This window comes from Nicotiana tomentosiformis, chromosome 6 (genome assembly GCF_000390325.3).
Source record: "Nicotiana tomentosiformis chromosome 6, ASM39032v3, whole genome shotgun sequence".
Taxonomy (NCBI): Eukaryota; Viridiplantae; Streptophyta; class Magnoliopsida; order Solanales; family Solanaceae; genus Nicotiana; species Nicotiana tomentosiformis.
In genome coordinates this window covers 3,103,476-3,120,783 of record NC_090817.1, presented here as the reverse complement: position 1 = coordinate 3,120,783, position 17,308 = coordinate 3,103,476, and the positions used below count along the sequence as shown (strand labels likewise).

The 17,308-nt window shown below is 35.9% G+C and overlaps 1 pseudogene; it reads left to right on the top strand.

Moving 5' to 3' along the window:
• Nucleotides 1–1,594: 1,594 nt before the first annotated feature.
• Nucleotides 1,595–4,876, top strand: LOC104105201 (receptor-like protein Cf-9 homolog; annotated as a pseudogene).
• Nucleotides 4,877–17,308: the final 12,432 nt, after the last annotated feature.

Sequence of the window (17,308 nt, the reverse complement as noted above, 5' to 3'; positions counted from 1 at the left end):
TTTGTTTCAAGTCAAACTATATCATCTTAATTGAAACGAATGGAATATATATTTTGCATAATCTTGATTCTTGACTAAAAGGGCTGCATAGATACATGTATCTATAATTGCAGTAACACAAAAGGACACAACTTAAACAGTTGATTGTGCTGGTTTTTCAAGTAAACATAAAGAAACTGGAATTCTCAGAAGAGACAGACTAGAAAATATGGCTAACAAGTTGGATGACAGTAGAAGAGACAGACTAAGACCATCACTATCTGTGGGAAAATTCTGAAGTCAAGTCTTTCCGGCGAAATGAGAATTTTTTTGACTAATTGTGTCCAACGACTTCAAAATTCCACACGGTATTATTAACTAATTAAAGCAGCTCCACACATCTTGACGTTTTATAACTGTATAGATATTAGATTCCTTGGTAAAATTGCACTAAAAATTTAGTGTGATACACATATCATTTTTTTTTTTATGTTTATCTTCTCTTTCCAATTTTCAATTCAAACAGCTATCTCAAAACTCTATCAAATCAAAGCTCTTTAAGATATACCCAATCTATTATAATAACACCCACTCAAAAGAAAGCAAAAAATTGAACTTTTTTGACTACAAATAACTAATTGGTTAATACTGATAATATTTGACTAATATTAGTAATATTTTATAAATTGACCAATTTTTATAATAAGGTAATTATTAATAGAGATCGTTGGTAGTTTCCTTTAGTAGTAGTACTTGTATGTTGCAGTTATGAAATCCATTGTACATGAAGAAGAAATTTTTCTCAAAAATCACATTTCTACACTCTCGCTGGATCATTGAAAAGTCTTGTGGAAATTTGATAGGATCTCCCTAGTTTAATTTCATTTACTCTATCCATTGAAATGTCTTTTGGAAAACTACAAAATATGACTAACAAGTTGGAAAACATCATAATATACGAGTAAATCCATCACTATCTCGGAAATTTGTTAGAAGTTCCTGCTTGTCAACGGACCCAATGACGGAGTTATTAGAAGTTTAAATGCGGGTTCGGCCGAACCCAATATATTTAATTCAAACAGTATATTTATGTTTAAAAAATTTATTAAATACGTAAATATTAAATTTAGAACCCAGTTAGTAGATCTTAAAATTGTTATTCTAAAATTTAGAACTCATAAAATTAAAATCATGACTACGCTTATGCATGGACCCACTTGTTTGCAAAACAATTCTCTGCTATGTGTATTACTGATGGTGCAATCTTCAACATTAATATTGACTAAGTCTGGTGAAATTAATTAGACTGTTAGTGATATAACTCATAAAGGAGGCTTTGGAGTAATTAGTAAAGTTACTGTCATGTGACCAGAAGGTCACGGGTTCGAGCTGTGGAAACCGCCACTTGCCAGGAGGTCACGGGTTCGAGCCGTGGAAATAGCCACTTGCCGAAATGCAGGGTAAGACTGCGTACGATAGACCCTAGTGGCTAGGTCCTTCCCCGGACTCCGCGCATAAGGGGAGCTTAGTGCACCGGACCGCTCTTTTTGTTAGTGATATAACTCATGAGTGCAACTAACTAACTATATATATACAAGGATAATGATAATTGATTTTGTAAGAACATTCTGTTATTTGCTGAAAATAAACAAGAAAAAAAATGGGACGTATCTTTTTCTTTTATTCACTTGTCTGTTTTGTGTTGCTAAGTAAAAGTTTTTCTTCTTCTTCTTCCCTTGTGCATCATCTTTGCTCTCCTAGTGAAGCTTTTGCTTTGCTCCAGTTCAAGCAACCTTTTGAAATATACAACGAGTCTAGTTGGTTATGTTATGGAGGCCAAACTTCTTTCCCGAAAACAATGTCTTGGAATGAGAGTACAGATTGCTGTACTTGGGATGGAGTTACTTGTGACATGTTAATGGGGCACGTTATCGGCCTGGATCTTAGCTGTAGTAAGCTAAATGGAACTATACATCAGAACAGCAGCCTTTTTCAACTTCATCATCTTCAGACACTAAACCTTGCTTTCAATTTCTTCAATTGGTCTGTAATTCCAAGTGACATTGGCCGCTTGACAGATTTGAGGCATCTCAACCTTTCTGGCTCTTCGTTTAGTAGTAAAATCCCAACAGAAATCTCATACCTATCGAATTTGGTTTCACTTGATCTTTCTTTTTCTTGGTGTGAACTTGATCAGAAAACATTTGAAACATTGCTTCAGAACTTGACAAATCTGGAGGTAGTTTCTCTCTCTACTGTCAGCATCTCATCTCCGATACCTATGAACATGTCGTCCTCCTTAAGGTACGTGGATCTTGAAGCAACCAATTTGCTAGGTGTTTTTACAGAAAGCTTTTTTCTTCTACCAAAATTGGAAAAGCTCAAATTAGGTAACAATGATCTTAGAGGAGTTTTACCAAAGATCAAGCCGAGCAACACTCTGTTGGAGTTGGATATTGCAAACACAGGCGTCTACGGTAAGCTGCCTGAATCAATTGGCACCTTCAATTCCTTGAATTATTTAAAACTCGAACGATGTAACTTCTCTGGTTCCATTCCCCATTCCCTTGGAAACCTAACCAAAATTAGGGAGTTGAATTTTGGTGGAAATCATTTCACAGGCCATATTCCTTCAACTATCTCTAAATTGATGCAGCTCACAAGTTTAGATCTTTCATCTAACTCCCTTAGTGGTGACATTCCCAATGCTTTCTCTAACTTTCCAAAGCTTGTTAAATTGGATCTTTCTAAAAACATCTTCACCGGTCCATTTCCCTCTTCTATTTTAAGCTTGGGGAGTCTTCAAAGCTTAGACTTGTCGAGTAATTCCCTATCTGGTTCGTTGCCAAGCAATGCAAGCATGCTTCAAAAGCTAGCTTATATGGATTTGTCTCACAACTCACTGAATGGTACAATACCATCTTGGGTTTTTAACATCCCGCCCTATGAATATTTGAAGCTCGATCATAATCGGTTCAGTAGACTAGATGTTGCTGATAAGCTGAAGACGAACCCAGCAGTAAAGGTATTGGATTTAAGTCATAATCAACTCAGCGGTCCAGTTCTTCGATGACTTGAAAATCTCGTAAACCTATTCAATCTTGACCTCTCATCAAATAACATCAGTGACAATGTAGGAATAGAAATCTTTATGACCATGCAAAGACTTGATTATTTAGATCTTTCCTATAATCCGCTATCATGGAAGAGTAGCAATATCACTTTCCCAAGTCTAAGAGTTTTGCTCTTATCATCTTGTGAACTGAAGGATTTCCCATACTTGTTGAGAAATTTAAAGAAACTTCAGATCTTGGATCTTTCTAACAATAAGATTCATGGCCCAATCCCTAACTGGTTTAGCCGCATGAGATGGGACTCGTTGCAATACCTCAACGTTTCACTCAATTCACTTACAGGCCACCTAGAACAACTTCATCAATATGATCTAAGGATTCTTGATTTTAAGTTCAACTTCCTGCAGGGTCCAATACCTTCATCCATTTGTAACCTGAGTAGCCTTGAATTTTTGGATTTATCACGCAACAATTTCAGCGAATCAATTCCAAATTGCTTTGGCAGCATGGCTGAGCTATTGGTGTTGGATTTGCGAAAGAATAATTTCAGTGGGAGTCTTCCACCATTGTGTACTCGGAGCACTTCATTGACGACCATTATCTTGAACAGTAATCAATTTGAAGGACATGTCCCTGTGTCGTTGCTCAATTGTCATCGTTTAGAGGTCCTTGATGTGGGAAATAACGCTATAAATGACACATTTCCAGCTTGGTTAGGAACTCTTCAAATGTTGCAAGTCCTTATATTTAAGTCGAACAGGTTTCATGGACCTTTAAGTCCTTGCCAAACTAAGTTTTGCTTTCCCATGTTGAGGATTTTCGATATTTCTCTAAACGAATTCAGCGGCTCACTGCATGCAAAAGTATTTGACAACTTCAAATCAATGACAAAATTAGATGGATCAGACAAAGGCGAGATCAAATATATGGAACTACATAATGTTGGCATATATGACATAATGTATAAGGATTCAGTGAGGTTGGTGATAAAAGGCCAGGATATTGAGCTAGAGAGAATCACTACAATAATGACGGCCATTGATCTCTCAAGCAACCATTTTGAAGGTGTAATTCCGAAAACACTAAAGGATCTTGGCTCACTTTGGCTACTCAATTTATCCCATAACAATCTCAGAGGTGATATTCCAACAGAACTGGGGCAACTGAATATGCTTGAAGTGTTAGATCTCTCTTGGAATCGACTCACAGGAAATATCCCAAGGGAATTGACAAGACTAAACTTTCTGGCAGTCTTAAACCTCTCTCAGAATCGTCTTGTTGGACTGATTCCTCAAGGTCTACAATTCAACACATTTTCAAATGACTCATACGTTGGCAACCTTGATTTATGTGGTCCTCCTTTATCAAAGCAATGTGGAACGAGTGATCCATCGCATGTTCCTCAACCATTTGAGTCCGAAGAAGAAGAAGAGGACGAGTCATATTTTGCAAGTGGATTTACATGGGAATCAGTAGTCATAGGCTACAGTTGTGGACTTGTTGTTGGAACCGTCGTGTGGAGCTTCATGTTTAAAGCTGGTAAGCCTAAATGGTTTGTGGAATTTTTTGAAGGCATTATTCCCAACAAGAACAGAAGGCCAAAGAAGGGAGCTCAGAGAAGAAGGCCTTAATGGCAAATTGAGAGAGCCAACTTGTTGTTGTATAATAAGTAATGTCAGTCTGTGTTTTAGTTTGTTGTGTAAGTGAAATTTTCTGTTTCTGTTTTTCTCTTTTAAATTTTCTGTTTGTTGTTTGTTTATGTTTGTTAGCAACTTACTTGTATTTTGTTCAACTCAAGTTACTTTGTTTCTGTTTCTTTCCAACTGATCCTGAGTAAGTAGCTGCTCGTTTGATGAAAACCTATGTTGCTCGGAATACCTAAAAATGATGTCGCACCGTATCTGTTTCCAAGAATGCACTCCTTTTGGATGATATTTTTAAAGAGTCCGAACAACATATATGAAACAATTACAACAAATGTTTAGATGCATACCTCAGTAATAACTGCAAGTGGCAAAACAGTGTTAAAGGTAAAACTGAAGTATAGACATAGAGGAAAAGGACTAATTTATAGTCAATAACACATCAGAAATTATCATGTTAGTTCCATTTTTTTTTTTTTGCCATTATTAATGAATTTGGATATATAAATTGCCTATTTTAATTATGAGGAATTTTCAGAAACCACTATTGTTTAGTAGCTATTAACTTCTTATAGCTATCATATACATAATTACTTCCTATAGCTATTATTTAGTTGTTACGCGATTGTATTCGCGCTACTGTATTATTCATGAATACAGTAGCAGAATTCGCCGAAAAAATAGAGGAGTCCAGTTGTACGACTGTATTATATATATTCGCGCTACTGTATTCATGAATACAGTAGCGGAATTCACCTTAAAAAAAGGGGAGTTCAGTTGTTTAATAACGGAAGAGAATCAATTAGTGTGTATCACTCCTAATTTAATTCAACAAAATCAATTCTACATAAATTTCGCTGCTATGCAACTGTATTCGTACTATTGTATTCATGAATACAGTAATAGGGGAGTCCAATTGTGCGACTGTATTCGCTATATTCGTGCTATTGTATTCATGAATACAGTAGCGGAATTCGCGTGAAAAAATAGGTGAGTCTAGCTGTTTAAAAATAGAAAGAGGATCAATTTAGAGTGTATCACTCCTAATTTAACTCAACAAAATCAATTGTACATAAATTTCGCTGTTACTGTCTTGTATTCCATGAATTTGCGCGACTATATTTATAAATACAGTGAGGTAATCAAGAAATATGGTGTATATCATTCTATTCAATTTGACTTTATACATTGTATTCAATTCACAGATATTCATTATTCAATTCACAAATATTCATTATTCGATTGTATTCGAACAACAAAAAAATCATAAAACACAGTGATATTAAGATAAATTCAAAAAATATAGACCTTCGGAATACATAAATACATGCGAAAAAGTAATGTATTTATACAAAAATATAATGTATTTGAATGTATCTGTACAGAATACAATGTATTTATATATTGTATGTGACTAAAAAGCAAAGAAGAGAAGAAAGTTCGTCGGAGATGATTTTTTCTGCCAAGCAAAATACTCTATACATTGTATTAAAACTAAAAATGGAGACGAACAAAAAATCGGCCCTCAAATCTTATCCGGCGTAGCCATCGCCAGATCTGTTCGCCTAAGAAGATGAGCCAATAGTGGATGATGACGCCGACGATCAAAATTGAGTGCTTTAGTGGGTATACCTCGTGTAACCCTCTTCAGAGTTGTTGAATCAGCTATTGAAGACGAAATTTGAAGTTTCTTCCTCAAAACCTAACAGTGGCGAAAATTTAAAAAAAAAAGAGTAAAGAGAAAAAGAAGAATGGCCGAGCAACTTGGCGTGAACCGGCCAAAAGCTTTACCAATTACCACGAACTTTTGGAGCAAAAACGTTGAGGATCAATTCTAAGAAATTTATTCCTATAAACTGTGTGTGAGAGAGAGATCATGGAGAGAGAAAAAAGAAAAATATTGCTGTGATTTGAGAAAGAAAAACATAAATAACATATTCACGTCTATATGGTAGTGTATACAATAAATACCTATTTTACTATAAAATATAAATGATAGCTATAGATAATAATATTTTTAAATATTTTGGTTTATAATAAATAAGGTGTAATAGTTTGTTATAAGAGGTAAAATTTCCTTGAATTATTATGTGGCGCTGTTTCATAGCTTTTTCTGAACTCGTAGTCATAAACATGCCATGAGATTTCTATGGCTATAAAAGCATAGGCGGATCCAGGATTCAAAGGTTGCGAGTGCCACCATGTTATTGTCACGACCCCAAATTCCCTCCGTAGGATGTCGTGATGGCACCTAGTCTCTAAGACTAGGTAAGCATATCAATGCGGAATATTAATAAATATCTGAAATAAATAAACTACAATTCAAACAATTTCAACTCCCAAAATCCGGTAGAAATAAGTCACAAACTTCTAAGAATTTATCCTCAATGTCTCTATATAACAGAGTCTAAAGAAAATAAGGAAACAACATAACAAGAATAGAAGGGGACTCCGGAGTCTGCGGGCGCTGGCAGATATACCTTGAAGTCTCCTCGTACAGCTAGTTTACTGATGCCTGGTCTGATAAGATGTACCTGGATCTACACAAAAAGATATGCAGAAGCGTAGTATGAGTACACCACAGCGGTACCCAATAAGTGCCAAGCCTAACCTTGGTAGAGTAATGACGAGGTCAGGTCATGCCCTACTGGAGAATAAATAATGACATGGTAAAAATGTTTAAATAATATAATAAGATAAAATAACAATGGAAATGAATCAAGTAGTATGTCACATTTAATTACACCAAATAATGGGAAATAAATACCTCGCGGAAATAAAATAGAAATTCTTTTCAACTTTAAGAAAGATCACAACAAAATCAAAGGCAACTACGACCATAAATCAATATTAACAAGGGCACTCCAGAGGTACCGCCTCGTAGTCCCAAATCATAAATAAATTCACAATATCTCATTTTCTTATCTCACAGCGGGAGCCTTCACAATTTATTTTAAAGAAAATATTTTTCCCGAAATAGCATCCCACGTTTTAGCCATCCTTATCACACCGCATGACTTCTAGTAGTTCCCCTACTAGCCACGCGTATCAAGCCATCCTTATCTCACCGCATGCGTTTCAATACCCAGACCTTATACCACCGCATGCGTATCAATATCACAATGTATCACAATCAGCACCTCAGGTGCTCAAATAATTTAACTTGCCAAAATAATTCAACAACAATATTATTCCACAATAAAGAGCTCACGGCTCATGTCAAAATAATTGAACAATAATATTTTTTTCCTCAATAAAGAGCTCACAGCTCACGTCAAAATAATTCAACAATAATATTTTTCCTCAATAAAGAGCTCACGGCTCATGTCAAAATAATTCAACAATAATATTTTTTCACAATAAAGAGCTCACGGCTCATGTCAAAATAATTTAACAATAATATATTTTCACAATAAAGAGCTCACAGCTCATGTCAAAATAATTCAACAATAATATTTTTCCATAATAAAGAGCTCACTGCTCCATCACAATGAGTACGAAAATCTTACAAAAATATTCAGGAGTAAATAATTCAGGAAAATAATATTTTAAAATCTTTAATACGTTGCTTCAATATCAAGTTTAAAAATGTCAAATACTTCATATTAATAATATTTAATTTAAAGAAAATCAACCTTCAAATAATGCACAGAATAAAAGAAACCAAGTTCCAACTAAACAAATAAAACAAGTAGCAGGAAAAGGTCAAGCAAATTTAAAATATAAACATTAAATCAATAATGAAGAATATAACAAAATAAAATAATTTAATTAAATCACAACAGTGATCTACACAATTTAAAATATAATCTTTCACATTTAGCCTGTGTACACACTCGTCACCTCGAGTACACGACTTTTCACACATTACAATTATCAATTTAACCTCGACATGCTCCAATTTAGACTTGCTCCAATTTAACCAATTTCAGGTTAGACATGTCACTTACCTCGACTTGCTCCAATTTAACAAAGTATTATATTTTTTCCTCGATTTTCCGACTCCGATCGACTCGTATCTAGTCATAATTAATTCGATACAGTCAATAAAATTATAGTAATTAATTTCATAAGAAAATATTACATTTTCAATAAAATCCGAAATTAACTCAAAATTTGCCTGTGGGGCCAACATCTCGGAATCCGGCGAAACTTACAAAATCCGACAACACATTCAATTACGAGTCCACCCATACCAATTTTATCAAATTCTGATAACAACTCGACTTCCAAATCTTAACTTTTCGTTTTTGGAAGATTTTGCAAAAATCTTAATTTTTCTTCCATAAATTCACGGATTCAAGATGTAAATGAGTATGAAATCATGAAATATAATCAATATAGGATAAGGAACACTTACTCCAATGTTTTCCCGTAAAAATTGCCCAAATATCGCTCAAGAACCGTGCTCCAAAAATCCAAAACAAAATGAATGAAATGACCATTTTTGGTCCTTAAGTTTCTGCCAATCCGTCACTAAAAGTACATTTTCTGACACTAAAAGTCCATTTTTCGTCACTAAAAAGCTCACCAGAAACTGCTCTACCAATCTTCCTTCAATCGATCATAACGTTATGTACAAATGTCCAAATGATGAATGGTTTAACTTTTTGGAAACTAGAATCAAACGACTACAAATTTCATGTTTTGAAAGTTTTTCGATTCCTTATGAATTTCGAGATATAAGCTTCCAAAATCGGCTCCACACATCAGAAATTTCTGGCGAAATTTCTAGTGAAACTGCTCTACCCGCCTTCATTCAATCTATCATAACTTTCTGCACAAATGTCCATATAATGAATGGTTTAACTTTCTGGAAACTAGAATCAAAGGGTTACAACTTTCATGTTTTGAACAGTTTTCGATTCCTTATAGTTTGCGAAGCTTCCAAATTTGGCTCCACGCACCAGAAATTTCTGCAACAGAAATTTCCAGCAGCCTTCTTTGTCCGAAATCCATCATGTTTACCTTCCGAAATCCACCCGAGACCCTCGGGACCTTAACCAATTATACCAACATGTCCCAAAATACAATACGAACTTATTCGAGGCTTCAAACCATATCAAACAACATCAAAATGACGAATCGCACCTCAAATCAAAATCTATGAACTTTGAACTTTTAAATTCTATATCTTGTGCCGAAACACATCAAATCAATTCGGAATGATTTTAAATTTTGCACACAAGTCATAAAATGACATAAAATACCTATTCCAATTTCCAGAATCAGATTCCGACCTCAATATCAAAAAATCAACCCCCCGGTCAAACTTTCCAAAAATTTAACTTTTGGCATTTCAAGCCTAATTCTACTACGGACTTCCAAATAAAATTTCGATCACACTCCTAAGTCCAAAATCACTATAAGGAGCTGTTGGAATCATCAAAATTCTATTCCGGGGTCGTTTGCATATAATTTGACATCCAGTCACTATTTGAACTCAAACTTTTAGTTTTTCATCAAAATTCCATATCTCGGGTTAGGGACCTCGGAATTTGATTCTGGGCATACGCCTAAGTCCCAAATCACGATACAGACCTACCGGAACTGTCAAAACACTGATCCGAGTCCGTTTGCTCAAAATATTGACCAAAGTCAACTCAGTTGAATTTTAAAGCTCAAATTCACATTTTAATCCATTTTTCACCCGAAAGCTTTTTGGAAAATTTTACGGACTACGCACGCAAGTTGAGGAATGATAAATAATGCTTTTCGAGGTGTTAGAACACAAAATTAATTATTAAATTTAAAGATGATATTTTGGGTCATCACATTCTCCACCTCTAAAACAAACGTTCGTCCTCGAACGGAGTTAGAAAAAGTACCTGAGCTAGTGAATAAGTGTGGATAACAGCTGCGCATATCATGCTCGATCTCCCAAGTAGCCTCTTAGAACGGATGACCCCTCCACTGAACCTTCACGGAAGTAATGTTCTTTGACCTCAGCTTTCGAACCTGTCTATCCAAAATAGCCACTGGTTCCTCAACATAAAATAGATCCTTGTCCAACAGAACCGAACTGAAGTCTAACATATGAAACGAATCGCCGTGATATTTCCGAAGCATGGAAATATGGAATATTGGATGAACCGCAGAGAGACTAGGTGGTAGTGCAAGTTTGTAAGCCACATCTCCAAGTCTCTCAAGAATCTCAAAAGGCCCAATATACCTAGGGCTCAACTTGCCCTTCTTTCCGAAATTCATCACACCCTTCATAGGCGAAATCCGGAGCAATACCTGCTCACCAACCATGAATGCAACATCACGAACCTTCCGATTCGCATAACTCTTCTGTCTAGATTGGGCTATACGAAGTCAATCCTGAATCAACTTAACCTTTTCCAAGGCATCCTAAACCAAGTATGTACCCAATAGCCTAACCTCGCCCGGTTCAAACCAACCCACTGGGGACCGGAACCGCCTACCATACAAGGCCTTATACGGAGCCATCTGAATGCTTGACTGGCAACTGTTATTGTAAGCAAACTTTGCAAGTGGTAAGAACTGATCCCAAGCACCCCAAAAATCTATCACACACGCATGAAACATATCCTTTAGTATCTGAATAGTGCGTTCGGACTGCCCGTCCATCTGAGGGTGAAATGTTGTACTCAATGTCACATGAGTACCCAACTCTCGATGTACAACCCTCCAAAAATGTGAGGTAAACTATGTACCCCGGTCAGAGATGATAGATACTGGTACACTGTGAAGTCTGACAATCTCGCGAATATATACCTGAGCCAGCTGCTCTAAAGAGTAAGTAGTAATCACAGGAATAAAATGAGCTGACTTGGTCTATCTATCCACAATCACCCAAACTGCATCGAACTTCCTCCGAGTCCGTGGGAGCCCAACAACGAAATCTATAGTGATTCGCTCCCATTTCCATTCTGGAATTTCCAACTTCTGAAGCAATCCACCCGGTCATTGATGCTCATATTTCACCTGCTGACAATTTAGGCACCGAGCTACATATTCCACTATGTCTTTCTTCATCCGCTTATACCAATAGTGCTGTCTCAAGTCTTGATACATCTTTGCAGCACCCGGATGAATGGAGTACCGCGAACTATGAGCCTCCTGGAAAATCAAGTAGCGCAAACCATCTACATTTGGCACACATAGCCTTCCCTGCATCCGTAATACATCTTCATCTCCAATAGTGACTTCCTTGGCATCGCCGTACTGAACTGTGTCCTTAAGGACAAACAGATGTGGGTCATCATACTGACGCTCCCTAATACGGTCATAAAGAGAAGACTGAGAAACCACACAAGCCAAAATTTGGCTCAACTCGGAAATATCCAGTCTAACAAACTGGTTGGCCAAGGCCTGAACATCCAAGGCTAAAGGCCTCTCTGCTACCGGTAAATATACTAAATTGCCCAAACTCTCCGCCTTATGACTCAAGGCATCGGCCACTACATTGGCCTTCCTATGATGATAGAGAATGGTGATATCATAATCCTTAAGCAACTCCAACCATCTCCCCTGCCACAAATTAAGATTCTTCTGTTTAAACAGATGTTGTAGACTTCGGTGATCGGTGTAGACCTCGCAATGGACACCGTACAAATAATGCCACCAAATCTTTAAGGCATGAACAATAGCTGCTAACTCGAGGTTGTGTACAAGATAATTCTTCTCATGCACCTTTAAGTGTCTGGACGCATAGGCAATCACCCTATCGTCTTGCATCAACACTGCGCCGAGGTCAATACGCGACGCATCACAATACATAATATAAGACCCTGAACCTATAGGTAATACCAACATTGGGGCTGTAGTCAAAGTTGTCTTCAGCTTTTGGAAGCTCTCCTCACATTCCTCGGTCCATATGAATGGAGCACCTTTCTAGGTCAATCTAGTCTTAATAGTTGTTCATAATCAACTACTAAATCGTCAATTAACTTCATGTTAACAAAAATCTCGTTTCAAAAACATTTCTGAGAACTGAGCCATGTGGGCGGTGTTGCATTGGCTGGTCTACCTCTTCATAGTCTTGCCATGAACACCGGTGGAGAATTATCTCTCCCAAGGCAAATTTCTTCTTTTGTTATGCTGACTCAACACTGTTGAGATAACCCATTTCTTAACATACTCTTCGATTCTTCTTTGGGGTAACTCTTACCCCTATTTATACACAACGATCACAAAAGTAGAGCTCCATACAGACAAATCTTGTCACGAACCACATAATCCAGAATCTCGTCAACAACTGTACTTCATCAGAAGCACCCCAAAATCCGCAATCGTAATATCCACACTGAGTAGACCTTATGTAATTTAGAGTTGTTTCTATAACGCAAATACCAACCTTATCCTCCACAAAATCTCAGGCCTTAAACATGTGTAAATTTTAGGGAACCTTACAGTACCACATATATACATTTCAGGCCAAAGCTGATACAACTCATGACCCCGCAATCCACCCATTGATAGTGGACTCCCCCCATTCGGCACGAAGTCATAGGTCACAATGTTCGATGATCCACAATAATAACCTTCACAACTCGTATAAATCAACCAGACGCCAACGTTCGTTGCAGCCCCCATATGATTCACTAGGTGATCTCTCAATACGCCTGCATCTTCAGTCGGAACCACACGTTGAGGCAATGTTTGAGCATCTCTGGCTCCCTCGTAGTCCATATGCAGCATCACGAACCGTCGACGCACAACTGATACCGAGTGCGCAATATCATACACGAGTGGATACAAAAGAATATAAGATATATGTTTCAAGCTAAATCAATGCCGCACGATAAGGAATCAAAGAAGTGAATATTTTCTAACAGTTCCATAGCCTCTCGAAGATAAGTACAGACGTCTCCGTACCGATCTGCAAGACTCTATTAAACCTGCTTGTGACTCATGACACCTATGAACCTAGTGCTCTGATACCAACTTTCACAAGGGAGAACTTAAACACAATAATTTCCCTCACAAGGATCTCGTCCTTATATAACTTCCACCGCATCTCGTAGCCTCGTTTAAACATATCAGTTTATATTAAAATGCGAGGATCTCGTCCTCGGTTCTGAATCACAAGTAATATGCACATCGTGCCAATCGAAACTTTTCATTTACTCCTTCTAAATAATTTCCGTTAAATAAAGTCTAGGGGGAATTTCCCCCATACAATCCTAGGGGGAATTTCTAGGGGGAATTCCTAGTGCCAATCAATCCTAGTGCCAATCAATCCTAGGGGGAATTTTTCCCACACAAGGTTAGACAAGTCACTTACCTCGACTTGCTCCAATTTAACCAAGTATTATGATTTTTCCTCGGTTTTTCGACTTCGATCGACTTGTATCTAGTCATAATTAATTCGATACAGTCAACAAAAATTATAGTAATCAATTTCATAAGAAAATATTACATTTTCAATAAAATCCGAAATTAGCTCAAAATTTGCCCGTAGGGCCCACATCTCGGAATCCAGCGAAACTTACAAAATCCGACAACCCATTCAATTACGAGTCCACCCATACCAATTTTATCAAATTCCGATAATAACTCTACCTCCAAATCTTAAATTTTTATTTTTGAAAGATTTTGCAAAAATCTTGATTTTTCTTCCATAAATTCACGGATTCATGATGTAAATGAGTATGAAATCATGAAATATAATCAATATAGGATAAGGAACACTTACCCCAATGTTTTACCGTAAAAATTGCCCAAATATCGCCCAAGAACCGTGCTCCAAATATTCAAAACGAAATCCGTCACTAAAAGTCCATTTTCCGTCACTAAAAGTCCATTTTTCGTCACTAAAAGTCCACCAGAAACTGCTCTACTAGCCTTCCTTCAATCGATCATAACGTTATGTACAAATGTCCAAATGATGAATGGTTTAACTTTCTGGAAACTAGAATCAAATGACTACAACTTTCATTTTTGAAAAGTTTTCGATTCCTTATGAATTTCGAGATATAAGCTTCCAAAATCGACTCCGCACATCAGAAATTTCTGGCGAAATTTCTGGTGAAACTGTTATACCATCCTTCATTCAATCCATCATAACTTTCTGTACAAATGTCCAAATAATGAATGGTTTAACTTTCTGGAAACTAGAATCAAAGGGTTACAACTTTCATGTTTTGAATAGTTTCTTATTCCTTATAGTTTGCGAGATATAAGATTCCAAATTTGGCTCCACGCACCAGAAATTTCGCAATTTCTAGCGAAATTTTTGCAACAGAAATTTCCAGCAGCCTTCTTTGTCCGAAATCCATTCTGTTTACCTTCCGAAATCCACCCGAGACCCTTAGGACCTTAACCAATTATACCAACATATCCTAAAATACAATACGAACTTATTCGAGGCATCAAACCACATCAAACAACATCAAAACGACGAATCGCACCTCAAATCAAAATCTACGAACTTTGAACTTTCAAATTCTATATCTTGTGCCGAAATACATCAAATCAATTCGGAATGATTTTAAATTTTGCACACAAGTCATAAATGACATAAAATACCTATTCCAATTTCCAGAATCAAATTTCGACCTCGATATCAAAAAGTCAACCCCTGGTCAAACTTCCCAAAAATTCAACTTTTGGCATTTCAAGCCTAATTCTACTATGGACTTCTAAATAAAATTTCGATCACACTCCTAAGTCCAAAATTACCATACGGAGCTGTTGGAATCATCAAAATTATATTCCGGGGTCGTTTGCATATAATTTGATATCCGGTCACTATTTGAACTTAAACTTTTAGTTTTTCATCAAAATTCCATATCTCGGGTTAGGGACCTCGGAATTTGATTCCGGGCATACGCCTAAGTCCCAAATCATGATACGTACCTACCAGAACTGTCAAAATACTGATCCGAGTCCGTTTGCTCAAAATGTTGATCAAAGTCAACTCAGTTAAGTTTTAAAGCTCTAATTCATGTTTTAATCCAATTTTCAACTGAAAACTTTCCGAAAAATTTTACGGACTGCGCACGCAAGTCGAGGAATGATAAATAGTACTTTCGAGGTGTTAGAACACAAAATTAATTATTAAATTTAAAGATGACATTTTGGGTCATCAGAGTTATGCATACAATATACATGTCAGTTGCTACAAAGACACATTAGAAATAATGGGTCGGTTCGCTTAGTTACTGGTTAATTTGAATAGGCCTTTCATTCACAAAGCAAATAGATTCGATTTTAGTTCAAATTTTTAACGCTTAATTTAAACACATTCTAAATAAAAATACAAAAGAAAAATAACATTTCATGAAAGAGCGCCTCCAATATAAATATTTGCTTAAAGAGTAGCTTAACTACACTATATATTCTTTGTTTGACTAGATTAATTTACTTGTATTGTTCTTTGTTTATTTTTCCATCTTAATTGTTGAGTTATATGACAATTATTTTCAAAGAAAAACCTTCAACATTCAACCTATAATATTCGACTCAAAACGACTATCAATCAAGCCATTTAATTTTTTTTCAAAATCCAATAGAAGATATTGCTCAAATTATATTCCAATATATAAATTAATATCGTTTCATTAAAAATAAAAAAAATTATATGCTAATTAAAATCAATTCAAATTACCTATAGAAAATAATTATTCATAAAGTAAGATATAATGATAGAAACAAAATGAGGACTGAAATAAAAAAAAAATGAAGAAGAGAGGCTTAGCAAGTAATAAAAGGTAAAAAAGGAAGGAAAGAGCCGAAAAAGAAGGAAAAGAGGTGAGGCCCTAGGGATCAACTGAAAATAAAGGAAGTCTTAATAAGTAGAAAAAATGAAAAATCAAAGGAGCTACTCCAACAGTGAATCGAACTTGCATTCATGAGGCCAAAGAAAGTCTTCAAAGGGAAAGCTAAACCAATGACACCCGCTTCCACTTTGTGACTTTTGGGTGCCACTATATCGATATATACGTTTCTTCACAGAGATATTATGTACATAGTAAGAATTTTAGCGAAGAGAGCGGGTGCCGTGGTACCACTACCTCATAAGATAGATCCGCCCCGTATAAAAAAGCATAACATTAAGAGTAAATTGGAAGTTAGTTAACAGTTTCCAAATATATTAAGGTGTCGTTGATTTTAAAATATATTAATAAAAAATAGTGTCACGTAAAATAAAACAAATATAATACCATAAAGTGTGATACCAGTGTTTACCTATTACAGTAATAAAAAAGGAAAAGAAAGAACTATGCCATATATATCTATCATTGCAACAAAAGGCCTTTTAAAAGCAGATGTGCATTTATCAAAGACCTCTAGGAGTAGTTGTTAGCAGATACTACATCTCATCCTCGATAAATGATCAATTTATTTTTTAATTTTAGTTCAAAATAAATATCTATTTATATAATAAAAAAAATTTAATTTATTTTTCCAAAATTACCCTTATGTACGTATCCCTAAAATAGTAAAAAGTCTTTTACTCCTCACATTAACTATGTTGCGACATTTAATTAAGGATAGTTTAGTCACACCAACTATTTTTATCTAGAATTTTGTATTTTCTTAATGTGTGTGTCCAAATCAAATTGGTCACTTATTGTGAACCGGAGGGAGTAGTAATTCTTATACAATAGTTAACTTGGAGGAAGAAAAAAAACTTGCTCC